Source organism: Sciurus carolinensis, chromosome 4, assembly GCF_902686445.1.
Source record: "Sciurus carolinensis chromosome 4, mSciCar1.2, whole genome shotgun sequence".
Lineage (NCBI taxonomy): Eukaryota > Metazoa > Chordata > Mammalia > Rodentia > Sciuridae > Sciurus > Sciurus carolinensis.
In genome coordinates, this window is record NC_062216.1 from 162858593 (window position 1) to 162884177 (window position 25585).

At 51.6% G+C, this 25585-nt stretch overlaps 1 protein-coding gene across 2 annotated transcripts in view; it reads right to left on the bottom strand.

The window, feature by feature from the left end:
• The window catches only part of Syn3 (synapsin III), a 429043-nt gene that overhangs the window by 39572 nt on the left and 363886 nt on the right, over positions 1 to 25585 (bottom strand). The window lies entirely within an intron of this gene.

Consider the following 25585-nt stretch of genomic DNA (forward strand, 5'->3'; position numbering starts at 1 on the left):
ACATAGTGATGTAAGGGGGTGTATAACAGGTCTTGTCCGGCCTCGCTTTGGCAAGAAGGCAAAGAAGCCACCCACCAGGTTTGCTGTGACAGAGACGGTTACGGCTAAGAGCAGTGGACTCGCCATGCGGGTTGACAAGGTCAGGCTGCTGGAGATCAGAGGTTATTGAGATAATAATCTGTTTGGGACAAGTTACGCCAGCCCGGCTTCCTCTCCTCACCCATCTGGTACACGCTTCCGTGGGACACTCTGCAAAACCGAGGAGCCCTGCACAGAGAGATGGGGCTTGGCGAGCCGGTGCCCAACCCCCAGGCCATCTTCAGCCTGTACCCCACAGTTTATCCAGGTCCAGAATGACAGCGTCTGTGGACCACCGGTGGGAGAAAGGCCAGCTCTGAGGGGCTTCAAATCCTCCACGGGGACGCAGCAGCAGAGACACGGTCATCTCCACTGCACCAGCCTGCTCTCAGCTACCACCCTGCAGTCACCTTCTTATGAAATCCCCCCTGTTCCGGTCAAGGTCAGGCAGATCTGCTGGGCCTCTGGAGCTGGCTGGGGCATCTGGTGCAGGTAGGGCTTGTGTGAGGTCCAGGCCCTGTGACCAGAGCCCTGGCCTCCGACTTCCCTCCGTGGCTCCGCCCGGCCAGCCCAGCCTCTGTGCCTGTGCGCGAGCCTCTGCTTGGAGACATCTTCCCTAACACCTTCCAGGGGGCGGCCCAGGTGGCCCCTCTGTGGGCCTTTCCACTGCCTGAGCTCAGCAGCTCCTCCTCCTGCCAGCTCCGGGAGCCTCCACTGAATGCCCCTGGGGACTGTGAGCCTCCTCATCACCGTGGACTATTGAAATCTTACCGGAGATGTGATCTGAGTGTGTCTCCAAAGGTTCCAGTGCTGGAACCTCAGTCTTCCGAGTGCTGGCATTAAGAGGCGGCATGGAACCCACAAGAGGAGGTGCCCTGTGGGAGTGGTTGGGTCACCGGGAGCTGCCCTGGGCAGGAGGGAGCTCCCGGGGGAGCCTGGCTAGTTCTTGGGGAGGGTTGATATGAAAGAGGGTCTTGGACTTCCAAAACCATGAGCTCTCTACAAATTATCCAGCCTCAGATATTTTGTTATCAAAAGCAAAACCAGACTGATAACACTCTTTCTCCTCCACGGAATGCAAGCCCATAAGACCAGGAACCCGGGGTGTCTTGCTTGGAAGGCAACATGACAGCATTTAAGAAAGCAAGCTCAAATCCCAGCTCTGTCTGTGTGCTGCATGACCTCGAGGAAGTTACTTAACCTCTCTGTGTCTCTCTTTCTTCATCAACAAAATGTGAATAAATTGTTGGATTGTTGTTGAATATCAGATTTTAGTTGAACATTTGATGAGATACTATATGTAAATGGTCCAAAAGAGCATCTGGCTTATCACAAGCTTCTCTTTCTTCTTCTTCCTTCTTATACCATTATGTGCATCTTAGGGTTTGGCACACAGTAAGTACTCAATAAAATTTGCTGAAAAGATGAATGAAGGGGCCAGTCATGGAAAGTGCCGGGGGGGAAGGAGCCTTGGCAGATGTGCAATGGCCCTGTGGCTGAGACTGAAAGAGAGTCACAAGCCTTACCAGAGAACCAAGATCTAACGTCTTATGGAAATCGAGGGCACATCAGGATTCTTGGCTGAAGAGGGGTGAATGAACTTAGGGAATGGGGCCCATATCCTTCCCAGAAAATGGTTTGGAACCAACCCCTACAGAGACGTATGAGTACGGCTGAGCTTCTCTGCCCAGTTTCAATCTCCTAGGAAACATTTAAGGCAAGTGTGACCAGCCGCTTACCCTGGCCAAATCTATCTCCATCGAGGCCCAGCTTGGGGTGGGCTCCTTCCTGGTTATGAGGCTGAGACACACTTGTTTTTTTTTATTTATTTTTTTAAATAAAGATGACTGCATGAGATAGTTCCTGACCCCGGGTATTGACAAATTAACTCAAAGACGGGAGGATGTCTACCAAAAATAATAACCGTAGGCTCACGAAAGTGCTCTGTGGTCTTCTCTGGCAAAAAGTAGCTGGCAGAGTCCGCTGGATATTCAGGCCACTCCTAGTTCAAGATAATAAAACCACAAGCCGGGCACACAATTGCACACTTGTTTTTCTGTTTTTATAACAGGAAGACAGGCTTCCAGCACATTCCAAAGTGCTATCAGCTCATTAAGAAACTAGTTAGCTGGGGAAAGAAGGTGGGGTTAACCCTGTCTACCCCTAGTGAAATTTTAACCAGTCTTGCGACTCCTAGACTTGCACAGCAGGACTAAGTACGGAACCTCGGGCCGCGTACATGGTTTAGCTCAGCCTTGATTCCCGAGCTCAGCGGCAACATGTGCAGAAACCCTTGAGGCAATGATTCTCAAACTGTGCCAGTGCAAGCCACCCCACTCAGAAAGTTTTTCACAGCGTTCCTGGGACAAAAGAAATACCGAATGATTTCACGATTTCATATATTAAGAGGAAAGAACTAACCCGACTAAGTGTTTATGTAATTGTTTAAAATAAAAAAAATGTGTGTAATATCGTTTCATTTTCAAGTGACTATAGTTATGTGCTAATGGCACGTGCATGCTTGTTGAGCACTGCACAAATTTCCAAACCACCGGACACCTTCACCCTCATTTCCTGTTGCTCACTGGTTTTCACGTGGTATTTGCTTTTTAACACAACCACCACCAGAAAACCCGGTTTACCCAAGATAGGATGTTGGTGAACCGAGTGTGAGCTCATCTGTGCACCCTGAACTACTTTGGCTAATCTGCCATGTCTGATGGATCACAAGAATCACTGTGCTCCCCTTGAAAATTTAAAATCTGTGTCTGCTCCTGTGAATGCGGCACCCCGGGTTGTCTGGATGCAGAGTCCAGGAGGGTGAGCCAGTGGTTTTGGTTTCTTTTGGGGTTCTCATCCAGGAGTCTCTGGTGGACTAGCTTATGTGTTCTTCGTGGGACATGTAAGTTGGGAAAACCGGTGGTGGGAACATCCAGTAGCCTAGTCCACACTCTAAGCCTAGTACACTTTAGGAGAATTGGAAGACGTCACCACCTTAGGATGGCAGGAACCTCTTCAAGATGGATGCATCCGGACCCGTTCCTCAGCACCAGCCCTGGAGGGTTAGTTAGCGGGGATGAGCTGGCCATTTAGACTAGTCGTCCAGGAGAAAGGTACTTGAGACACAGTCCCTGCCGTGGAGATCACAGTCCCTGGGAGGAACATCAAGGGGCAATTCAGCAGAGCGTGACCAGCCAAGGACAGAGGCCAGCGCAGGACGCTGTGGCCCGTCTCCCCGTTGAGAGGAACTCAGGCGCTGGGGCCCAGGTCCTTCCCAGAGTCGACCCCGCTGGGGGTGTGCTGCGGGGGACCTGATTCCCGCCGCCGGCCCGAGGCGTCCCAGGTGGGGGCGGATCCGTCTCAACCCCCTGCGCAGTGGACCCTCTGCCAGGTCACCCCCGAGCTCCGCTCTCCAGTGGTGCAGGGAGTGCAGGGCGCTGCCTCTGCTTCCGCGATGGCGGAGAAGGAGCCGGGCCTCGAGCCTGAGCCTGGGCCCTCTGACCCCCCAGGGTCCTGTGGGCAGTGACTGATGGGACAGACCATGGAGGCCCCGGTCCTCGAGATCAGTCTGGATCTAAGTCAGATCCAGGAGCTTAAGAAAAATCCACTCTCCTTTCTTGTAGTGAGACATTCATACCTTGTTTTGAAGAAAAGAAAGGTCTGGGGGTGCAACTCAGTGACGGGCGTGGCCTAGGGTGCCGGGCGCCCCATTCAACAAACAGTGAGCAAAAAAAGTCCAGAAATGACTCTTCAGGTGCAGGCTGGCGGGGGCTCTCCTCTCCATCTCTTCACACTCACTCTTTCAAAATACCTTACTTATTTTTTTTAAATCGAGCACGGACGACGTGCCAGGAGCTGTACTAGGCAGTTTACATGTAGTATCTCATCTAATCTTCAAACACGGCCCTGGGGACTTCCGGCCACCATGGACCCAGACGAGCCCTGTCTTCGTAAACAACTATAAAACCAGAAAAAAACGATGAGGCAATCGTTGGTCGGAGGTGGGGACGGGAGACGCCAGGCTGCGAGGGCCCAGAGGAGGGAATGAGGAGGTGGGCCCCGCGTGGGCCCTGTCCTGGGCTCAGCCCGGCCGCCAGCGAGACACTCAGGCATGTTGTTTCCCTGGCACACCCTAAACAACCCAGGCTCTTTCCTGCCTTTGGGCTTTTGTGGAGACTGTTCTCTGCCCGGAAAGTTCATCCCTCTTACTTTAGGGCACGGCTGGCTCTTGCTCATTCTCATTTTTCATCCTCTGCTGAAATGTCACCACCTCACAAGTTTCCTCTGATACCGGAGCCATGTCTTTCTCTCATTTGAAAACCGATTTTCCTGCCCAGTGCTAAGTAGAGATCCTAATTGTGTATTTATTTGCATACTCATGTGTCATCAGCGTCTCCCACTGGATCCCGTCTTCTATACCCAGGGCTTAGTACAGTACCTGACATGTAGTAGGTGCTCAATAAACAGCACTGAATGTGTGGAGGAGAGGAGGACTGAACTGGTCCCTGCCTTCCTGGGGGAGCCAGAGTTGGGAAAATTGAGAGGGGGAATTCCTTCTCTCCTCTTACAGATGCCACCAAAGCTCAGGGACCTTGTTGGGTGGATCTGAGGAGGCTTCCTGAAGGATTTGGGACTTGAAGGCAGTCCACACAGTAAGTCCTCCCTATAACCTTGAGTGGGAGATGGCGTCCTTCTCATTTCACAGAAAGGGTTCAGAGAAGCGAAGCGCTTGTCCGAGGTCATCCAGCTAGGAAGCGGAGGAACGGGGACTTGAATTTGGAACGCCACCGTCCGCCCTGGATTTCGCCCTGGTTTGAGGGCTGGGGAGTCAGGTACGATTTCTCTTTTTCTTCCTACCTTTTCCCTTTGCCCACCAACCCCTAGCTGGCTCTCGGGTCAGCTCTACTGACAGATGGATCTGAGCTGGCAAAGTGCAGGTGCCCAGTCTTCCTGGAAGGACCCAGGAGGCAAAGCTATCTGCCAAACTCCACGGCCACGGTCCCCCCAGCTGGAATCGTGGTCCTGATGATTCAGCCCCAGGGCCCCTTGGCCAAGGCGGCCTGTGCCGGGGACCCCAGCATGGCTGAGTCACGGGGCACACTGCCACCACCTGAGTCACTCCTCCACCTCTGGCTGGGGAGCCGGGTGGGGTGCTGGGCTGGGACCCTGTGACTCAGCCTGTGAATAAATGGTGACACTGATGATGATGATGATGATCGCAACGACAACAGTGACGGACGTGGCAGCTGCTTTAATGAGCGCTTTTATGCCCAGGTGCTCCTCTGCAAGCTGTGTAGAGATTCACTCAGTCTTCCTGAGGATCCTGTGAGGTGACACTATGGTTCTCCCATTTCACAGACGAGAAAAACTGGGCCCAGCGTGTTAGCTCGGTCTTCACTGCTGTGACCAAAAGACCTGAAGGGAACAACCTAGAGGAGGAAAAGTTGATTTGGGGCTCGTGGTTTCAGAGGTCTCAGTCCAGGTCGGCTGACTCTGTTGCACTGGGCCTGAGACGGGCGGAACATCATGGGGAGGCGTGGCAGAAAGCCCCTCTGCTCATGGCAGTCGGGAAGCAGGGGGGAGAGAGAGAGAGAGAGAGACAGAGAGAGGGAGAGAGAGGGAGAGAGGAGAGAGGGAGAGGGAGAGGGAGAGAGAGATGAGAGAGAGAGAGAGAGAGAGGGAGAGAGAGAGGGAGAGAGGGGAGAGAGAGATGAGAGAGAGAGAGAGAGACAGAGAGAGAGGGAGAGAGAGAGGGAGAGAGAGAGGGAGAGGGAGAGAGAGAGGGAGAGACAGAGAGGGAGACAGAGAGAGAGGGAGAGAGAGACAGAGAGAGAGGGAGAGAGAGAGGGAGAGGGGAGAGAGAGATGAGAGAGAGAGAGAGAGAGAGAGAGAGAGAGACAGACAGAGAGAGAGGGAGAGAGAGAGAGAGGGAGGGAGAGGGGGGGGGAGAGGGAAGGAGAGGGGAGGGAGAGAGAGAGAGAACGCGTGTGCGCAGGGAACCAGGGACAAGACATAATCCCCAATGACACTCCCATTGACCAGCTTCCTCCAGCCACACTTCACCTGCTTACAGGAATCGTCCATTTAAATTATTATCCCATCAAATGGATTAATCCACCGATGCGGGTACAGCTCTCATAATCTAATCAGTTCACCTCTGAACACTCTGATTGCTGAAACACTTGAGCTTTTCAGGGGACGCCCCATATCCAAACCATAACACCCAGAAAGGTTCTGTGACCGGCTGCACTGGCAGTTGGCATAGGGAGAGCTGAGATTGCAGCTGGGCTCTCTTGGACTCTCAGGCCCAGTCACTCCCTCAAGCGTGGTTACCGGGCCCCTCTACGAGCCCAGCACTGCTAGGCAGCAGGGATAGAACGAGGGGTTGGGTGGAAAGGCGACGAATACAGGCACGGCCTATCAGGTGGGATGGGCATTGGAGGAGGCTAAATTAGGCCCGGGGACGGGGGTTCCAGGGGGTCAGAGGGGGGCTGCTTCACGTGCAGCTTGTGGGGGTTCCCCTCAAAGGAGGCATTAAGCACAGACCTAAAGGAAGCGCAGGATCGAGTTGCAGGCCGACCCCACGGATCCAGGCAGAGAGTGCAAGCCCCAGGGTCTGGGGCTGCAGCTGCTGGTGTCCTTGAAGAAGGGCGAGGGGCCGCTGCTGGGTGCAGCGGAGTGGGCCAAGGGCAGCGTGGGGGGCGGCCGAGCAGAAAGCGGGGCGGGTCACATGGGGTGCAAGAGCCACGGCAAGGGCCGGGTTTCCCTTGGAACGGCAGGTGAGCCACGGAGGCTGCGAGGGGCAGAACCCGGCCGACGAGCGGGGGCCTTGGAGAGGTGGTTCAGCCGCACAGGAGAGACGCAGCGGCTTGAGTGAGGGAAGAGGATTCTGGAAATGTTTTGCAGGTGGTGCTGAAGGATTTGCTGACGGGTGGGATGTGTGGTTGAGGGATGCGGCGGGGAAGGGTGACTGGCCTTTGGGGTTGGGACCATTGGAAGGACAGGTCCTTTCCCCGCCCTCTTCCCCTCCTGAAATGGGAAAGGCTGGGGAAAGAGCAGGTTTCGGGGAGAAGCAAATGTCCGTTGTGACCACCCTCAGAGGTCCTCGCGGACGGGCCTCCTCCGGCAGGAGAGGACAGCTTCTCCAGGTCTTTCTTCCTCCTGGTGGACACACACAAGGACCTGCACAGCCCAGGGTGCAGCCAGCAGCCAGTGTGGGACAGAGGAACTGGCTCAGAATGAGGCTGGCCCTGGGGCAGGTGGAAGAGATGGAAAGAGCCAGGGGCCTGGGTGACTTCACCCAGCCGGGTCCCCTGGCCTTCTTGATGTCTAAGCCGGTTGGAGGTGGAATTTCCCCTTACTCGCAGCCAAAAGGTCTCACCCCGGCGGGCGTGCCTCCTGGCTCCTGGCCGCCCGACGCTTGGCTGGCCTGTGGGTGTCTGCAGGGAAGGCCTGCTTGCCCGGCTCGGGTCTGCGGTACGACTTTTCACCCTAGAAGCCCTTGAGGGCCCAGAGCCCTTTCCTCTGGCAGCCGAGTGAGCACCCAGGGTGGGGAAAGATAATGAGGGGAATCTCTTATTCCAAAGGCCTGCTGCTTCCTTCCGTGTGGCGGGAACAGCCCCCGCCTGCCTGCCGCTCATTCCTCCCCAAGGGCCCACGTGGGCTGACGGGAGGGTTTGCAGGAGGAACAGGGCAAGGAGAGCTCGGCCCTTCTCCTCTCCCTTCTCCTTGGGATCTGTCTTTCCCACAAAGAGCGTGCCGTCTGCTCTGTTTCCAATGGTAGGTCTTCGGAGGCCGGGCCTGTGAAGCGGAGGTTCTTTGGAGAAGTCGCATCTGCATTAAAGGTCACGTAGACTGACCCCATCTGCAAAGAACAAGTGATGATGAGGAATGGAGTGTCGCCCACAGAGACCTGCGATTGCCTTGGGCGATCTGAGGACTTTGAACAGGTTGCGCTTTACCAGTGACCTTTTGGATCTGGCCTAACGTTGTCCTGACTGTTAGTAAACCTCTCAGAATGTATCGTTGAGCGGAGCAGACCTCCAGCCTTCCCTGGCTGCGGGAATGTCGCCTGACGTCCATGGGAAAGATCAGCTGTAGCCCAGCTGCCAGCGGCTCCCACCAGTGTATCTTGAATGTCTGATTTCTGATTTTCATTCTGTAGCTATAAAAGCTCACGCAACCTCTTCCACAGGAGAACCTGTCATTCAGAGGAACTAGAATCCATGTTCCTGGGCCATGGTCACTCATGTGTGACTCAGGATGAAGTGTTTTCTTTAAAGCAGAGGTGTTATTTCATGTCCACGGGCTCCGTGGAGGCCCATGGCTGCCTGTTTGATGGGCAAGTCTGTCTAACTTTGGGTACTGAGAAGCCCACCTGCCTGCACGCCCAAATCACGTTCTTCAGTGTCTTTACTGGAACCAGATGGTCTATGTGACTTCTCCAGTTCCTTCCCCTGACGACACTCCCACCCGAGCCGGCTTCATGACTGGCCACTGGAAGGGCACCTTGTCAGAGTGAGGCAGAGCCCAAGGTGGTAACGACCTTTAACACTTATCTGACAAAGAGAAGTGCCCCAGTTCCGTCCGGAACAGCTCCCCCTACCCATCCCTTCATTCAGTGGTTCCTCCTAAGAGACCATGCACGATGGTACAAAGGCACCGTTCTGGAAGGTTCTATGAGAGTTGCTGAAGTTTCTCCAGCCCCTCTGGAACTTACCCCCTGCCCTTCACCATCTGCCCTGCATGGCTGCCTGGCTTTGTCAGGCTGAGGATCCAGAAGGCTCTTCCAGGGACTCACGAAGTCTGTTTGGGACTCACGAAGTCTGTTTGTTCCTTGCTTAAGGAGCTCTTGCTGTCTTCCCTTTGGGGTCTGGGAATTGCACTTTTGGGCAAGGCACCATCGAGGTTGGCTTGGACCAGCATCACTCACCTGTGCGGTCCTCTGGGCCAGGTCTCTGTTCAGCAGCCCCCTAGGGCTGATCTCCCATGCAGAGTGCCCGACCCTGGACACTGGATTGACCAGCTCTGCGGGACTTCACTAGACCTACCCATACTCCTTCCTTTCACTCAAGAGGAAAATACAGAGGGAGCGCCCTTCTCCAGATGGGGCTCCAGGTTGTTTGCAACACAAATAAACACGGAGCAAGCGCTGCACACGCCTGGCCATGATTCCATCTCCCCGTGCACATCTCATGGCTTGGGGCCAGGTACGCAGGAGGGCTGCTATGCTCCCTCCTTCCCTTCGTTGGGGGTCAGCCTGGGCTGACCCATGGCCCGCCCAAATGAGGAGTATAACACACTGGGGACCTTGGGCAAGCAGCTCTCCCTCTGAACTGTTAGACTCAAAGTCCACCACAGGAGTTTATGTTATAAAAGTAAATTGAAGCTGCAGATGCAGCTTAGTGGAATCAGAGGAAGAACACGTGCAGGGCCCTGGGTTTGATTTCCAGCACGACCAAGAAAACTGACAACAGCGAAAAGGAAAATTGAGGTTAAGAGTGTGGCATCTGAAGCCAGATCCCTGGCTTTGGCTGACACATCAAAGGCTGGAGTGGATTATGCCAGAGTCACGTTCCTGCTTCCTCAATTGTGCAGTGGTTATTAGAATCCACCTTAGAGGCATCTTCGGTAAGAGGATTAAGTAAATTAACCCATGCAAAGTCCTCAGGGCAGAGCTTGGCACATAGTATGTGCTTAATAAATTCATCATCATCATCATCCTAAGAGGCTCACAGTGCGTAAGAGAAATGAGACCCGTCAGGAGTGCACCCGTTAGTTACAGATGGGCCCCGGGATTCTGCATTGACACAATGTGGGTACAAAGCGTGCGTGGGGCGGACATGTCAACTGAAGGCGTGGGGGAGAAGTTCCAGACACTCTTGAGCCGAGTCGGGTGTCAATGAGGTGGACATAGGTGTAGGGTATTTGTGGAAGATAAAACCAAGGGAAGAGACAGAGAACCACGGAACAGTCAGATGCTTGGTGAGCGAGGAGGCACGTGCTCAGAGGACCTCGGAGAACGGACGGATTAGGGTGGATCTTTGTGTCCACAGGTTTACTGTGGGGAGGTGGAGTCACCGTCAGGTTTTAAGCAGAGGTGTGTTGCAATCAGTTCTGAGTTTTGGGACCCTCGCTTCAGTAGCCACTCTGTGAATGGGTGGGAGGGGCCAGCCAGGAGCAGAGCGATCCTCGGCTCTCTCTGAACCTTGGACTAAGCTCCTCCACAGGGTCCCAACAGACCAGGCTAAAAATTAAAATGGAGTCACTCATGCTAAAGTTCCAGTCACCAAACTGAAACTAAGCTGTTAATCTCACTTTTGAGCAATCAGGATTAGAAGAGAATCACCAAATTTCCCAAATGGGTCCATTTTAGTCCTCATAATGAAGTTCCCTCTTCCTCAGTCCTTGCACAAAAATGTAACCTGAAGTAACCTGATATTAATCAGTTATGTTTCTGTTGTTCTGTCTTCCTGTCCCTGCCTTACAAGGAAAGTAACGTTGAAATGACCAATCCACTCTGTTTATGTTTCTCTTTTCTCCAGTTCCTTTTGGTCTCTATATAAAAAAATTTCCTCTGATTGTCTCATTGGAACACTTATTCTATTTTGTGAAATGAAGTGTTGCCTGGTTCTAGAATTGGAAAATAACTTGTTATAATTTTGAGGTCAACCACAGAGCCAGGTGCTGGGTGCTTACTACATGCCCGCCATGTCTGGGACTCTTCTCTCCTGCGAGTCCTGCACTGGTGCAGATGAGGAAACTAAGGCCCGCCCAGGGAGGGGTGAGTAACTTCTTCCAGGTCACACAGCCGGAGCACAAAGGAGAAGGATGCCTATTGGGCTGTCTGGCCTCAGCACTCCTAGCTGTAAAGCAAGGTGCCTCTGTACCCATGGCCAACGTTCTGGTGGGTTTTCCATCTGCCAGGCTTTGTTCTAAGTAACTTTCCCAAGGCCACTCAGCTGGCAAATGGTAGAGCTGTGATTCAAAGTCAATGAGAGCTTTAGTTCTAAATTAGAAATAGTAAATTTTAAGTCATAATTAAGATTTTAGAAAATTTATGTTTTCTGGTAATCACACTAAAAATATAAAAAGAAACAGGTGAAATTAATTTTAATAGTTGTTGTGGTGTGGATATGAGGTGTTCCCCCAAACTCATGTGCTAATGCAGGAATGTTGAGAGAAGAAGTGATTGTATTATAAGAGCCGTAATCTCATCAGTGGATTAATCCATTTGATGGATAAATCATTTGAATGGGTGGGTGTGGCTGGAGGAAGTAGGTCAGTCAGGTGTGTCTTTGGGGATTATATCATGTCCCTGGCTCCCTGTGTTCCTGAGCTCCACCCTCCACCCCCTGGACTCTCTTGCTCTCTCTCTTTCCGTCCTGGCTGCTATGAGCTGAGATGCTTCCCTCTCAGGCCCAGAGCTATGGAGTCACCTGACCAATGACTGAGACTTCTGAAACCATGAGCCCAAGATAAACTCTTCCTCCTCTAAGTTGTTCTAGTCAGGACTTTTGATCACAGCGTTGGAGACCCGATCAGCACCCCAGCATATCAAGGATGTATATATTCGCCGTATGGAGCGTCATGAGTATTTCCCATTCTCCATGCCTTTGGAAGTCCTCCTGCACCCTGACTTGCGAGTCATGAATAGGACCCGGTGAACAGGAGAGCAGGACCACGGCAGCCACATCACGTGGGAGCCTGGCTCTGAGGATGGGGTCTTCTGGAGGCTGCTGGCCCAGTTCCAAGTTCTCCTGCAGCCGCCACTTGCCCCTGCGTCATGAGCTAGCAATGTTCTGGGTGATGCTTTTTGCTGAGGTGTTTTCTGGCCACGACTTTAAACAATGTCTACTCCCATGCCTGCCAAGGAAGCCCCGGCCTGGCTCCAGGGCCAAACAAAGGTGAATTGACAGATCAACTTAAATTAAAAAATAAATAAAAGTTCTTGCTAAGTTGCTGAGGGCCTAAGTTGCTAAAGCTGACCTTGAAATCACAATCCTCCTGCCGCAGCCTCTTCTTGTTCTTTTTCTTTTTTTTGGTACCAAGACTGAACCCAGGGATGCTCAAACCACTGAGCCACACCGCCCGCCCTTTTTATATTTTATCTAGAGACGAGGTCTTGCTGAGTTGCTTAGGGCCTCGCTAACTTGCTGAGGCTGGCTTTGGACTCTCGATCCTCCTGCCTCAGCCTCCAGAGCTGCTGGGAAGCCTCTTGTTCTTGATTTCACGTTTCGGTCACGGAATCGCCAGGGTCTTGGTGTCTTAGCCTGCTGGCATCCAGTCAGCCTCCAAGTTGGTTCAGGGCTGCCTTCCCATGTCACTCAGCCGTACCATCAGCCCAGGTACAGCTGCTTCTGTCCCTGCCTGGAGACACACCCTCGCCATCTCTTCTCTGATGGCTGCGGTGTCCTCCCCATGGGTCCTGCACCTTCGCCCTCCTCCCCGCTCCGCTCCTCTCCTCCATTCTCACCCTGCGAGCCTCTTCTTCCCGGTAGATCCACCTGGTCCCTCTTTGCTTAGACCCACCAGCAGCCTCTCTCTTTGCTGGTGGCATGAAATCCGCCCTGTGTTCTGTTCCTGCCCTTCCCTGCTCTTCCTGGTCTCAGCGCAGCCTGGAGCCTCAGCTCAGCACTGGCTTTGCTTTGGCCTCTGGGTGGATAAAAGGTGACAGTGTAGAGCCCTGCTCCGGCCCACATCAGTGTGTCAGGGGCGGGCCTCAAACAGGGACCTGCTTTAAAGCTTCCTGGGTGCGTGGTGAAGAAGCAGTTTCCCTCCTGCCCAGCAGCTGGTGCTGTCTTAGGCCTTTTCGCCTTTGCGCACGGGTCCTGCAGCTTGAAGGCTTATGGCTACTGTTATCTGCCTGCATTTATAGCTCATCTTTCAGGACACAGAGGTAGGTCCCCCTTATGGAGGCCTTCCCTGGAACCCTTCCAAGGTGCTCCCAGTTCCCTTGATAATTCCCTTCTATGAGGCTTTGATGATAGGTTGAACATCCTTAATTTTAAAACCTGAAATCCAAAATGTCCCAAATCAGAAACTTTTTGAGCACTTATGTGACTCTACAAGTTGAAAATTCCACACCGTGAAACCTGATTTCATGCACAAAATTATGAAAAATATTGTATGAAATTACCGTGAGGCTATGGGTCTGTGGTGTGTACTACACGCAAATGAAGTTTAGGTTTAGACGTGAGTCCCATCTCCAAGATATCTCATTATGAATATGCAAATGCAGATGGAGCATCCCTAATCTGCAAATCTGGAAAGGTCCAAAATCTGAAACTTTTTGAGCCTGACATGCGGCCACAAGTGGAAGATTCTATATCTGTCCTCACGTGATGGGTCCCAGTCAAATTCAGGTGCACTAAAAATATTGTAAAAAATTACCTTCTGACTGTGCGCAGAAGGTATCTGTGAAATCAATGAGTTGTGTGTTTAGACGTGGGTCTCATTCCCCAGATATCTCATGACTTATATGCAAATATTCCAAAATAGGAAGAAATCTGAAATCCAAAACCCTTGGGGTCCCAAGCCTTTAGGTCAGGGAGCCTCAAGCTGTGTTTGCTCACAAGGCTGCTGTCCCTCCCCAGGTCTGCTGTGCCTCCAGGTCTGCATGTCACCACCATGAACCTCAGCATGTGTCTCTGTCCACACTCACCTGCTTTATGGATAAATGGATAAATCAATGGTGATATGTCCTCCATCGAGGCCCAGCTTTCCCTGCACCTCCTTCTTATTGCATCTGCCTTGACTGGGGCACATGGTCTGCCTGATCTTCCGCCACCACCTGTCTCCACGCTCCGAGCTTATTTCCCGCCCTCTGGCCTCCTGCCTGTCCCTTGAGCTCCTGCCTCAGGGCCTCTGTCTGCTGGTTTCCTCTCTGCCATCTCTCTCCACACCTGCATGGCTCCCTCTTTCCAGAAACACCCCCATCACGCTCCCTCTCTCCCCAGAGGTATCTCTCTTCTTTGTGGCCCTTGTGGTCACCTGACCTGGGGCAGATGTGCTGGTTCATTCTTTAACCTCTTCCCCTGAGTGTGAGCTTAGCTGTGTTGGAAATGGCATCTCAGTGCTTAGAATGGGCGCCCGACATGTAGGAAGCAATCAGTGAATGAATAAATGAATCAACGAACACGATTTGCTTTCCAGTAAACCCGGATTTTTCCACATGTGGGTTTGAAATGGGTCAATCCATTGAATGGGTCACAACTAACATTTCAAAGAATGAAATACACTGGAACAGGAAAAGTCAGAAAGCTGTGCACATAGTAAAGGCAACTATTAGTCTGTGAAGCTTCTCTCTCTCTGGTATCTGGGAGTCGAGTGGTGGGGGCAAATCGTATTACTCATTGAAGTTGCTCTACAGAGTTTTGGAAAATCATTATATTAGGCCGGGGCAAACTTTCTATAGAGTCCAGTGGCAAATACTTTGGGCTTCGCAGTTCATGAAAACTATTCAAGTCTGACAGCCGAGTGTAAAAGCAGCCATCAATAATATGTATGCAAATGAGCAGGGCCATGTTGCAATAAAACTTTATTAGCAAAACCAGGTGTGTGTGTTTGGGGGTGGCAGGTTTTGGCCTGTGGGTGGGAGTTTGCCAGGCTCTGCCGCAGAGGGAACATTAGGTGTGTTTCTGCCTTGTGTGAGTAAATTCCCTACTGGGAGCTACGTCTTTTTCATGTCTGGATCCTAATCAAGAGCCCTCCACCCCACATCTAGCCCATGGCTTGTATAACAAATGTTATGCAATGTTATTTGTTATGTCATTCATAATGTCATTTGGATGTCCCTCATTAGGAACATAACAAATGCTCATAAAATGTTTGCCAAAATATTCAGTGTACATTTATTGACTCCCCAACTTACAACAGCTGGGCACCAAACCCCCCAATATTTATTGAATGCACAAAGAGCCATGCCTTAGTCCATTTGGGCTGCTCTAGCCAAACACCTTAAACTGTGGAATTTATAAACGCAGCTACCTATGGCTCACAGTTCTGGAGGTGGGGCAGTCCAAGACCAAGCTTACCAGGCTCAGTGTCTGGTGAGGGTGTCACAGATGTGCCCACCCCTGCGTCCTCCCATTGCGGAAGGGGCAGGGCGCTCCCTCGACCTCTCTCATGGGCACCAGCCTCATTCACCAGGGCGGAGCGCCCGTGACCTCACCACTTCCCGAGGCCCCACCTCTCCGTGTTATCCCACCCGGCACAAGGGTCCAGCGGAGGAATTTAGGGAGGACTCCAACCCTCAGGCTACGATGAGCCACTGGTCTCGAATTCTCAGAAGCTCTGCCCTCAACAAGGCTTCCGAAGGCCAGGGGACGGGCCCGAAGGATGTGCTCAGCCCTGGCTGCCTGGCATGGGCTACCAGGGTCCGGAAGAGGTGGTGGAAGGCAGTGGGATCGGGGAGGGTTTGACGGACTGTCTGGGGACTGTCTAATTAGCCCGCTTATCAGGTGGCTGGTTCTTTCCTTTAATAAATCAAATCTCCTGCTGTTGTTACTGAGCTCCAGGGTCACAGAGTGACAGTGTGACTGTGAGATTGAGTGGAAGGGAAGGGAGGCTCCAGGCAGGTGTCAGCCAGGGGGGCGACGGCACTGCCTCCTGCTCCTGCTCGCTCTGCAAGGACAGCCTGCCGGCCCGGGGCCCTGGCCTGGAGGGGAGGAGCGGCGGGTGCAGCTTACGACCCACCGGATACCCAGTCTAGCTGGGGACGAAGGGGACCAGGCTGAGCTGAAGATGACCTTGGGCTGGGGTGTGCAAACGACCCCCTGAGGGCCAAAGCCAGTTCACCACCTCTTTTTGTGCAGCCCCGTGACTTAAAAATGGTCCCTACGTTTATAAAACATGGAAAATAAGTGGAAAGAGCCATGTTCCATGACGGGTGGGCATGACATGAAACTGAAATTTCAGCGTCCGTGAAGTCCGGCTGGGACGCAGTCATGTTCATCCTTTCACACGTCGCCCGCGGTTGCTTTGTGCCGCGGGGCAGACCGCGCAGCTGTAACGGAGATGCAAGCCCTACGTGTTCACCGACTGGCTCTGCGCTAGACAAATCTGCTGACCTCCGACCTGGATCGTGAATTAGCTTGTTAGAGATGCAGAGCCCCAGGCCGGCCCCGCCCCAGGCCTAGTGGACCAGATCCGCATCTTACCAGGAGCCTAGGGGGTCCGGATGCACAGGGAAGTTTAGGGAGCACTCAGGTATTAGAGTGGTGAACAACATTTTTAAACTATCTATAGATTTCTAAAAATGCTTTACTTACAGCATAACCCCTCACCCAATGGGGGGATTTGTTGGGGCCACTTTATAGATTCTAGTCAAACGCTTGTCTAAGGTTGTACACTGGGAAAGAGACTGACCTGGGCTGCACTGCATTAGGTTCATGGCCCCTGCAAATTTGGCAAGGTCAAACTCAGTGTCTTCAGTTTGAAGCCTCAAACTTCCCCAAGAGTCAGTGACCGTTTTGTTTGACATATACCATGTTCTGAAAGACTTCAAAATTACTTAATATTTTAGCTTTTTTTGTTCTAATTATTTATACATAAGAGTAGAATGCACTTTGACACATCATACACAAATGGAGTATAACTTCTTACTCTTCTGGTTGTACATGATGAAGAATCACACCAGTCGTGTAATCATATGTGTACATAGGTAATAATGTCCGATTCATTCTATTGTCTTTCCTACTCCCATGCCCCCTGCCCTCCCTACTCCCTTCTGCCCAATGTGAAGTAACTCTATTTTCCCTAGCCCCACCCCCTTATTGTGAATTACCATCCACATATCAGAAAATCTTCAACGTTTGGTTTTCTGGGATTGGCTTATTTCACTTAGCATGATGGTCTCCAGCTCCATCCATTTACCTGCAAAAACCATAATTTCATTCTCCTTCAAGGCTGAGTAATATTCCTTTGTGTATATAGACCACATTTTCTTTATCCATTCATCTGTTGAAGGGCATCTGGGTTGGTTCCATAATCTAGCTATGGTGAATTGAGTTGCTATAAACACTGATGTGGCTGTGTCACTGTCGTATGCTGATTTTAAGTCCTTTGGGTATAAACAGAGGAGTGGGATAAGTGGGTCATATGGTGGTTCCATTCCAAGTTTTCTGAGGCATCTCCACACTGCTTTCCATAACGGTTGCACCCATTTGTAGACCCACCAGCCATGTATGAGTGAGCCTTTTAAAGTCAGAGGTTCATATTGGCTTCGTAGAATCAGGGGACCAGGCATCCCTGGGCTGTGTGGTCTCTTATGGCCTTGACTGGTCACAGCTGAGTCATAGCTGCCCTTGTTGGCTGGTCGTGGGACTCACCTGGGCGTCTTGTTAAAACGCAGGTGTCCATCCAGCAGGTCTGGGGACAGATTCGCACTCTGCCTTTTTAGGAAGCCCCTGAGCGTTGCTGAGCTCAGACCTGTCTCCCTCCTGGGCCAGACTCGTGAGTCCATCACGCAACACGTCCCTTTGCTGTTGACCCCTTATCTCCCGGTGGCTGGGGCACCCGGGCCCTGATCCTCGGCTGCCGACGGCTTTCTCCATCCACCTGCCGAATTGTACAAATGCCACCGTTTTCCCCGGGTGACAGGATGTAGAAAAGGTTGAACCGCAAGCCCTGCCGCCCGCTGCCTCCTGCGTGTTTCAGGCCTCAGCCCTGGTGGAGGCCAGGGTGTTGGTGTGGAGGTTTCTGGGGCTGAGGCCAGGGGCTGGGGCAAAAGGCAGGCTCTGCCAGGGCTGCGTCACGTCTCTAGTGGCTTCGTGGCATCTGAGGACCGTGCTTTGGGTGGTCGCTTCTCACCCCTAAGCACACACAGCGTAACGCACCCACCGTTGACCTCCTCCCTGGCCTTCCTGGACAAACGTGCCTGCCGCCGCCACCTGTCAGCAGCCATGCCAGCCGCCCAAGGTGCAGCTAGGAAGGCTGCCCTGTGCCCCAGGCGCCAGGGAGGCGGGCAGCTGGCCCTGTCTCTGGATACCACTTCTCCTGCCCGCTCATGGTAAGCAGGGGCCTTGCCTGACCATTTTGGTCAGTGAAGGCCTCAACAGGCTCATGGGCTCTGTTCTAAATGGGTTGGTGGAAGTCTCTGGAGGGACCCTTCCCCTGGCATGAGCATCAGAACCCACGGAAAGAACACAGGCATGGGATGTGCAGCCTGGTGCAGGTCGTCTCTCCTCCTGGATCTCAGTTTATCTCGTCTGTAAAATGGGTATCACGGGAGCTACGCCCACCCCAAAGGACTGCTGGAACCTCCACAAGCTCTTGGGGTAGGTGGTGATGACGACGGCGTTCCCTACCCCCTGGGTGGCAGGTGCACCTCCCCTTTCTCAAGGTCTCCCAGGGGGAAGCTTTGCCGGCCTTTGTTATACACAGTGCTGGATGGGTCGACAGGCGTCAGCAGGAAGACAGAGAAGGAAGAAGGACATCTTACTGACCCTCAATGTTGTCAGTGACAAAAAAATAATGACACCTGGCGTTTTTCGGGGAGGGGTTGCGTGCGTCAGTGCCCCTGAGAGCAGGTGCCGACTCCTTCCTAATGAGGCTGTTCCCGGGCCTCTGTCCCTTTGGGGAAGTGGGGCTGGGAGCGGGTGGGGTGCACGCTGCCTTCAGCACACAGCCTGGCCTGGTCTCCGGCATCTTATCAGCCCTTGAGAGGAGTGTTCTTGGCCTTGGCCTCGGGCCTGCTGTGAGCTCAGTGGACCAAACATAAGAGCAGTTCATCTGCAAAGGTCAGTGCTCGTCTCAAGGCACCGACAAGCTCCTGGGCTGGGCCTGGCGGGTTCCTCATGAGTCCACTCTGCAATTAAGTTGGCTCCCTGCCTGTGATGGGAAGAGACGGTTCTACTAGGGCGTCCCTGAGGGTTTCTGGCAGCCAAAGAAAAGGGCCAAGGCCCTGCCGACCTTGGTTGCAATCCTGCCTCAGCTGGTATGTACCTGCGACCTCGGCAGGATGACCCAGGACGCTGTGCAGGACAGGGGCAGGTCCACCTCTCAGGGAGCCTCTGGGGGTCGGTGGAGAGGACGGGCAGCCACCTGACCAGGGTACACAGGGACTCTTAACACCCTCCCTCTGGTCCTTGTTCACCATCTTACCGACTTTGAGTGATCCCAGACAACTGAGCCCAGAGAAGTTAAGACATTTGCTCAAGGTCATAGTGGTGGCAAATGTCAGAGGCCAGCTCAGAACCGGGGACAGCACTGAAGTCCAAAGCCTGTGCTCTCTCCTGGGCCGCCTCCTGTCCCGCGGTACATGGAGTTTTCTGCTGTTAACACACATTCCCTGACCTGCTCTTCCAAGGGATGGAGTGAGGACAGTCACGTGTCACCGAGACATGGAGAGACTGCCTTTAGGGTTATGTGACTGGCCTATGGGGACACCACCGGTCCCGGGCAGTGCAGGGCTGGCAGGACCACCCAGGCTTCCTGAACCCAAGCCAGGGATCTTTCCAGTCAACCAGGGACAGTGTGAGCATGTGGCAGAGCCAGTGCCGCAGTAGAAAGATAGTCCGTGATCCAGATGATTCCACCTAAAACATCACAGCTGTCAGCTAGACAGCCACAGAGCCACAGAAGCACGGTATTTTAGAGTTCGCAGGCAGAAAGAAAACGTGAGGACTCTTTACGGGTCGTGTGTCTGTTCTCCTGTCTGACATGCAGTGAGGATCCTTATTCAGGCCATCATGACCTGTAAGTCAAGGTAGTTGTGTTTTATAAAGTCGCAGCAAACACTGACCAGCCAATGAAGAACCATCGCTCCAAGAAGTCGAGGGGTAGGTTCCTCTAGGCTCAGGGGACTGATCCGCTCACCCCTGTGTTTTGTGTGTGTTTCTATTTACAGACACACTGTTGAAGAGGCACCTTGATTGACAAGGCTGAGCTCAGGGCCAGGCCGCAGGGCAGCTTGGGCAAGGCTAGCCTGCGCCCTGCGTTCTTCCGGGGAGGAGCGCGGCCCAGGGCCAGCAGACGGCACGTCAGCCCTGCACTTGGGGGCACTTAAACAGTGGGGGAAAGTAGAGAAATGGGTAAACGCGGTGCCAGAACGCGCCAAGGACCCTGCTTACAGGACGAGAACTGGAACAGGAAGGCAGAGCGTGACTTTGCTCCACTCAGATTTTTCACCTGTCAGCTGAGGGGCCATGGAAGCCCCCTGAGCGGGCCTTTTGGGGCCACAGGTATATCACAGGCATCTAGGTGAAACCCACGAGCCACGAGGTCTGATTGTCTGTCTGAGGAAGGACGGCCTCATGCCACAGGCTCTGACGGGGGACCAGGGCTAGGATCGTGACCACGCTGTGAGGGACTGACAGATGTCCTCCTAAGGGTCTGTTTTGTTCAAGAGAAGCAGAGAATCAGTGAGGCTGGCGGTGACAGGAGCTGGGTGCAGGGGAGGCCAGAGGGCAGAGGCGGGAGGCGGGGATGTACCCTGCCTCCTTTCCTCCTCGGGCTGGGACGGGCCCTTCCACACTGCCTCCCCTGCCCGCCTAGTGGCCGAGGCCTCTCCGGCTGTCCCTGGACCTTGCTTCTGCCCACCACGAGACATGCAGTCCCTTCTCTCGGGCAGCCTCCAGTTGTGATTCCTGGCGGTCCCTGGGCGCCCCTCCATCGACTCCATTTCCTAAGCTCTCTCCAGCCCCGCGTTCTTGAGCCACCTCCTCCCACTTAAAAGGCGGACGGTGCCAGGAAAGCTCATTAGGTGAGTCAGCCGAGGAGGCGAGATCCCAGTCCAGGGCGCTGGCCGCTGATGACAGAGCTAACAGGGCCAAGGAGGAGAGGCCGGGGCTGCTAGAAATGTCACACCCAGGACCTGCCACTCGTCCTCCAGAACGGACAGGGCTGTCGCAGGGGTGCCTCAAGCCTGTCACTCTTAGGACAAGAAATCCCGAGCATGCAGGCGGAAGTGTTGGGACACCTGGTCTAGCCTGTCATCGTGTCAGCGCACGGCACTCCTGAGCCCAGTCAGACTGCCAGGGTCGTGCTCCAACCTCACCAGAGTCTGTCTGTGCCTCGGTTTCCTCATCTGTAAAAAGGAGGGACCAATGGTACCTGCCTTATGGGCTTGTTATGAGGCTGCACTAAATGCACGAATGTACATGTCAATAGAACACTCATTTTATTATTGATTGATTATAGTAGTCTCCCCTTATCTCTAGTCTTCCTTCCTTCCTTCCTTCTATCCTCCCTCCTTCCCTCCCTTTCCTCCTCCCTCCCTTTTTTCCTTCCTTCCTTCCTTCTTCCCTTTCTTTCTTCCAAGGCTTGAACCCAGGGGTGCTTAACCACTGAGCCACATCCCCAGTCCTTTTTATTTATTTATTTTTTTAGAGACTGGGTCTTGATAAGTTGCTTAGTCCTTGCTAGGTTGCTGAGGCTGGCTTTGAACTTGTGATCCTCCTGCCTCGGCCTCCCGAGTTACTCGGATTAGAGGCGAGCACCACCACATTCAGCTCTGTAGTTTTACTTTCTATGGTCAACTGTGATTTGAAAATATTAAATGAAAAGTTTCAGAAACAAATAATGCATAAGCTTTATATGCATGTTGTTCTGTGTAGTGTGATAAAAACGTGTTCCATCCTGTTCCAAGCTGCCCTGGGTGCGAATCCTCCCTTAACCAGTGTATCTGTGCTGTATATGCCACCAGCCTGTCACTTAGTAGCTGTCTCAGTTACCAGACCTACTCTCTAGGTACTGCATGCACGGCTGACGTTCAGGTGACTCTCCTTTTACTTAATGGTCACAAAGCACAAGGGTAGTGAATCTGGCGATTTGGACACGCCAAGCTGTACGGTGCTGTAGATACGGGGTTTGGGACTCTCTGTGGTTTCAGGTATCCACTGGGGGTCTTGGAATACATCTCCATGGATTGGAGGGACTACTATATTACTATTGTTATTATTATATTATTATTATTATTATTACTGTTCTTGTCTGTAAAGTATGGAATGGGGCCAAATACTCCAATGCCCTTCCTGTTCTGTTATTGGGATGCTTGTTGATGTGTGGCTCTGGGCAAGGTCCCTCCCCTCTCTGGTCCTAGGTCCTCATCTTGACTGAGTGCTGGGACTCCAGCCCTGACAGCCGGAACCTATGAAGTAAGCATCAGGAGCTCCCAGGGCGGGGTTAGCTTGTTATCTGGGCCTCTCCCGGGGATGTTGGAAGATGTTTTCTTTGAGAATTTACTTAGAACTTAATTACATTCCCTGCCCTTTTTTGTTTATTATGAGCAACTCCTTATCTCAGCTGAGATAAATTGTTAAGTAATCAAAATAACAGTTTATATTTGCAGTGGGCTTTTAAAACCCATTCACTCAAAGTTTGCCAGACACCTTCCTGAGCCTGGATCAAAGTATTCTGTCATCATCAATTCCAGGAGGGACGTTATTGTCCCCATATTAGAGGAAACTGAGGCCCAAGAAATTAAGCAACTTGCCCAAGAACACACAACCAGAACAGTAAATAGCAACTCCAGATTCAAACCAGAAACCTTGACTCTGGACTCGACAGATTCTGCCGCACACTGTACTGGCAGCTGGCCTTGAACTTGACTTCTAATCCTATGGTGGTAACTTCATATTATGCCATTCCTTTCAGTGGACTGCTCATGTGATTGATTGAAACCTTGGAATCTCATCATTGGGAGATATCAGGGGTCTACAAGGTGTCTTAGTGGGCAGGTCATAAGCCACTGTGAGAAGCTGAGAGAAGTCCTGGACCCCTTCTCAGCAAGATGTTCTTGTCACAGCCACACACGCACACGCACACACATCTGTCTCGGTTCTAGCGATTTGAACATCTCAGACTGAGCGACTCATACAGTTCCTGCCTCTCCAATAAACATTCGCCTTTGCCCTAGTTGTCCAGTGATGAGACCCTCCCCTGAGGGCCCGTGCGCGCCGCGGGGTTCAGCTTTGACTGTTATGAAGTTGCTGCTTCAACTTGACTGACATTCCATGACTTCGGTCCCCCTCGACCACCAGACGTTAATACATAATCAGTCCAATCTGTCTTCCCATGGCAACCCTCCATGCTTCTGAAGATGTGGGTCACCTGGCCTCCAGTCCTTCTGGGCTTCCAGTCCTTCACTGGCTGGTTTGCAATGTCCCCCTCAAATGCCCAGAACTGGGGAACAACCCAGAACAGAACAGTCTCTGGTCATGAGCTGGTCAGCATGGCGTAGGGCTCTCCCTTTGTCCGGGATCTCGAACCTCCATGAATAGATCTTAAGAGTGGATGACATTTTTATTAAAACTTTATCTTATTTTGAAATGTGACAACTCCAGAGAGGGGCACCCACAAAAAAGAGCAATTTAAAAGCAAATGTCATGTCACTACCAGCCAAGTCAAGAAACAACCTCGACCTCTTCTGCCTCATCTCAAAGACCATTCTCTCTCTGTTCCCAAGACAACTTCCAGGCTGACCCTATTTTTTTTAGGTGGTGGGTAGGAATCCCAGGCCCTGTGCACGCTAGGCAAGTGCTACACTGTTGAGCTACACAACCAGCCCTTGTGTTTCTCTAAAGTTTTATCACTTAAATACGTATCTCAGTCCACACGGATTTTTCTGGGTTTTGAATTGTATATAAAGAGAATTATAGAGATGGGCTTTCTGTGGTCTCTGAGTTATTTCACTCAATGGTGTGTTCGTAAGACCCATACATGTCATTGCATGTCATTTAGTTCACACGGTGCAACTGTTGCTGAAAATAGTCCATTTGTACAAATGTATTGTAATTTATCTTTTCTGATGTTTATGGAAAGACAAGTTTTGGAAATGATAAACAAAGCTATTATAAATAAGTGCTTTGATTCATAGATGGTTCATGGATGTGTTTACGTTGGGTATACCTGAAAGAATCCTGCACAACTTCAGCTCAGTAGATACTCTTAAACTACCACTTCCAGAAGAGCGTGGTAATTTACACTTTCACCAGGTGTGTGTGTGTGTGTGTGGTGTTCCAATTGTTCCATGTCCTCACCAACACTTAGCATTATTAATCCTTTTAATTTGGGCTCTTCTGGTGGTTACACATGGCATCTCGCTGTGGTTTTACTTTGCATTTCCCTGGTGACCAATGAAGTTGAGTCCATTTCCATCTGTTATTTGGCATTTGTCAATTAGAACTTTTGGCAACCCAATACTCATCTGACTCACACAGAGCTGGGAGCCAAGGGAAATAAAGAATCTGACATAGGATGCAATTTAGTCATCTCTCTCCTATCGACTTACATTGCACTTTGGGTTTCCAGAGCAGGTCCAAATATTCTTAATTATGATGACAGATAATATCCATTCAGTGCCCACTTGTTCCTGGCACTGAGCTGTGTGCTTGCCGTGCATAATGTCCCTGTGTCCTTTATCCTCATAACCAGTTCATGAGGTCAATACTATCATCATCTTCATCCTAAGAGGGAACTAAGGTGGGGGAGGCTAAGCAACTTATCTAAGCTCTCCCAGCTAACCAGTGCTGTAATCTAGATTCACATTAATACCCTCAGTTGCTCTAACACACTGTCTTAACTCCAAAGATTGTTAAAAACTGAGTAATAAAATGAGCATGTAATTTTCTAGAGGAGAGAAATAGTTAGCAAATACGACAAAGGATTAATGTCCTTAATAGATGAAGAGTTTTTACAAAGTAATAAAAGTATAACCATTTCAGTAAAAAAACCATTATAGGTTTCTGGAGTCAGATAAAATCTCAGAGTTTTGATACTTTTCCACGTTCAACAGTGTATATGAACAAATTTATGGCTCTGAGAAGTTCGGCACTAAAAACTTACTTTAACACCATTTTTCAAACCTATCTGACCAAAATAGATTATAACACCCTGAATAGTTGTAATTTGGGGAAAAGACAATTGTCCTTTGGTATCTGTGCAGGATTGGTTCCAGGACCAATTCTGCAGAGACCAGAATCCACAGGTGCCCAAATCCCTCATGTAAATTGACATAGTATTTACATATAACCCTAGGACATCTTCCTGTGTATTTTAAGTCATCTCTAGATTACTTGCAATACCTAAAAGGCTATAATGGCATGTAAGTGGTTGTTACACTGTATTATCTAACGACAGACGACAAGAAAACAGCCTTAATGTTGAGTACAGATGCATTTTTTCCCCTGCCCATTTCTCTGTGTTTGGTTGAAATTCCAAACACAGAACCCCTGGACACTGAGGGCCGAGTTCGGCCTGAAAATCCCCAGGGCCTCCTCTGGTTTCCAGTCTGGCAGAACATTCGACAAAGGAAACTAAGTTAGTGTTACGCAGGGTTTCTCAACCCTGACACCACCGACATTTGGGGCTGCATAATTCTGTGTTACGGGCGACTGTCTCAAACACTGATGGGCGTTTAGCAGCATCCGGGCTTCTACCCGGGGCCAGAAGCACTGCATCCCGGCTCCAAATGGTAACAACTAACAAAGGCCTCCAGCCAACCCTGGGAACAGACCCCCGACTGCTGGTCTAACCTGGCTTCGGGTGTGGTCACCACATCTCAGCG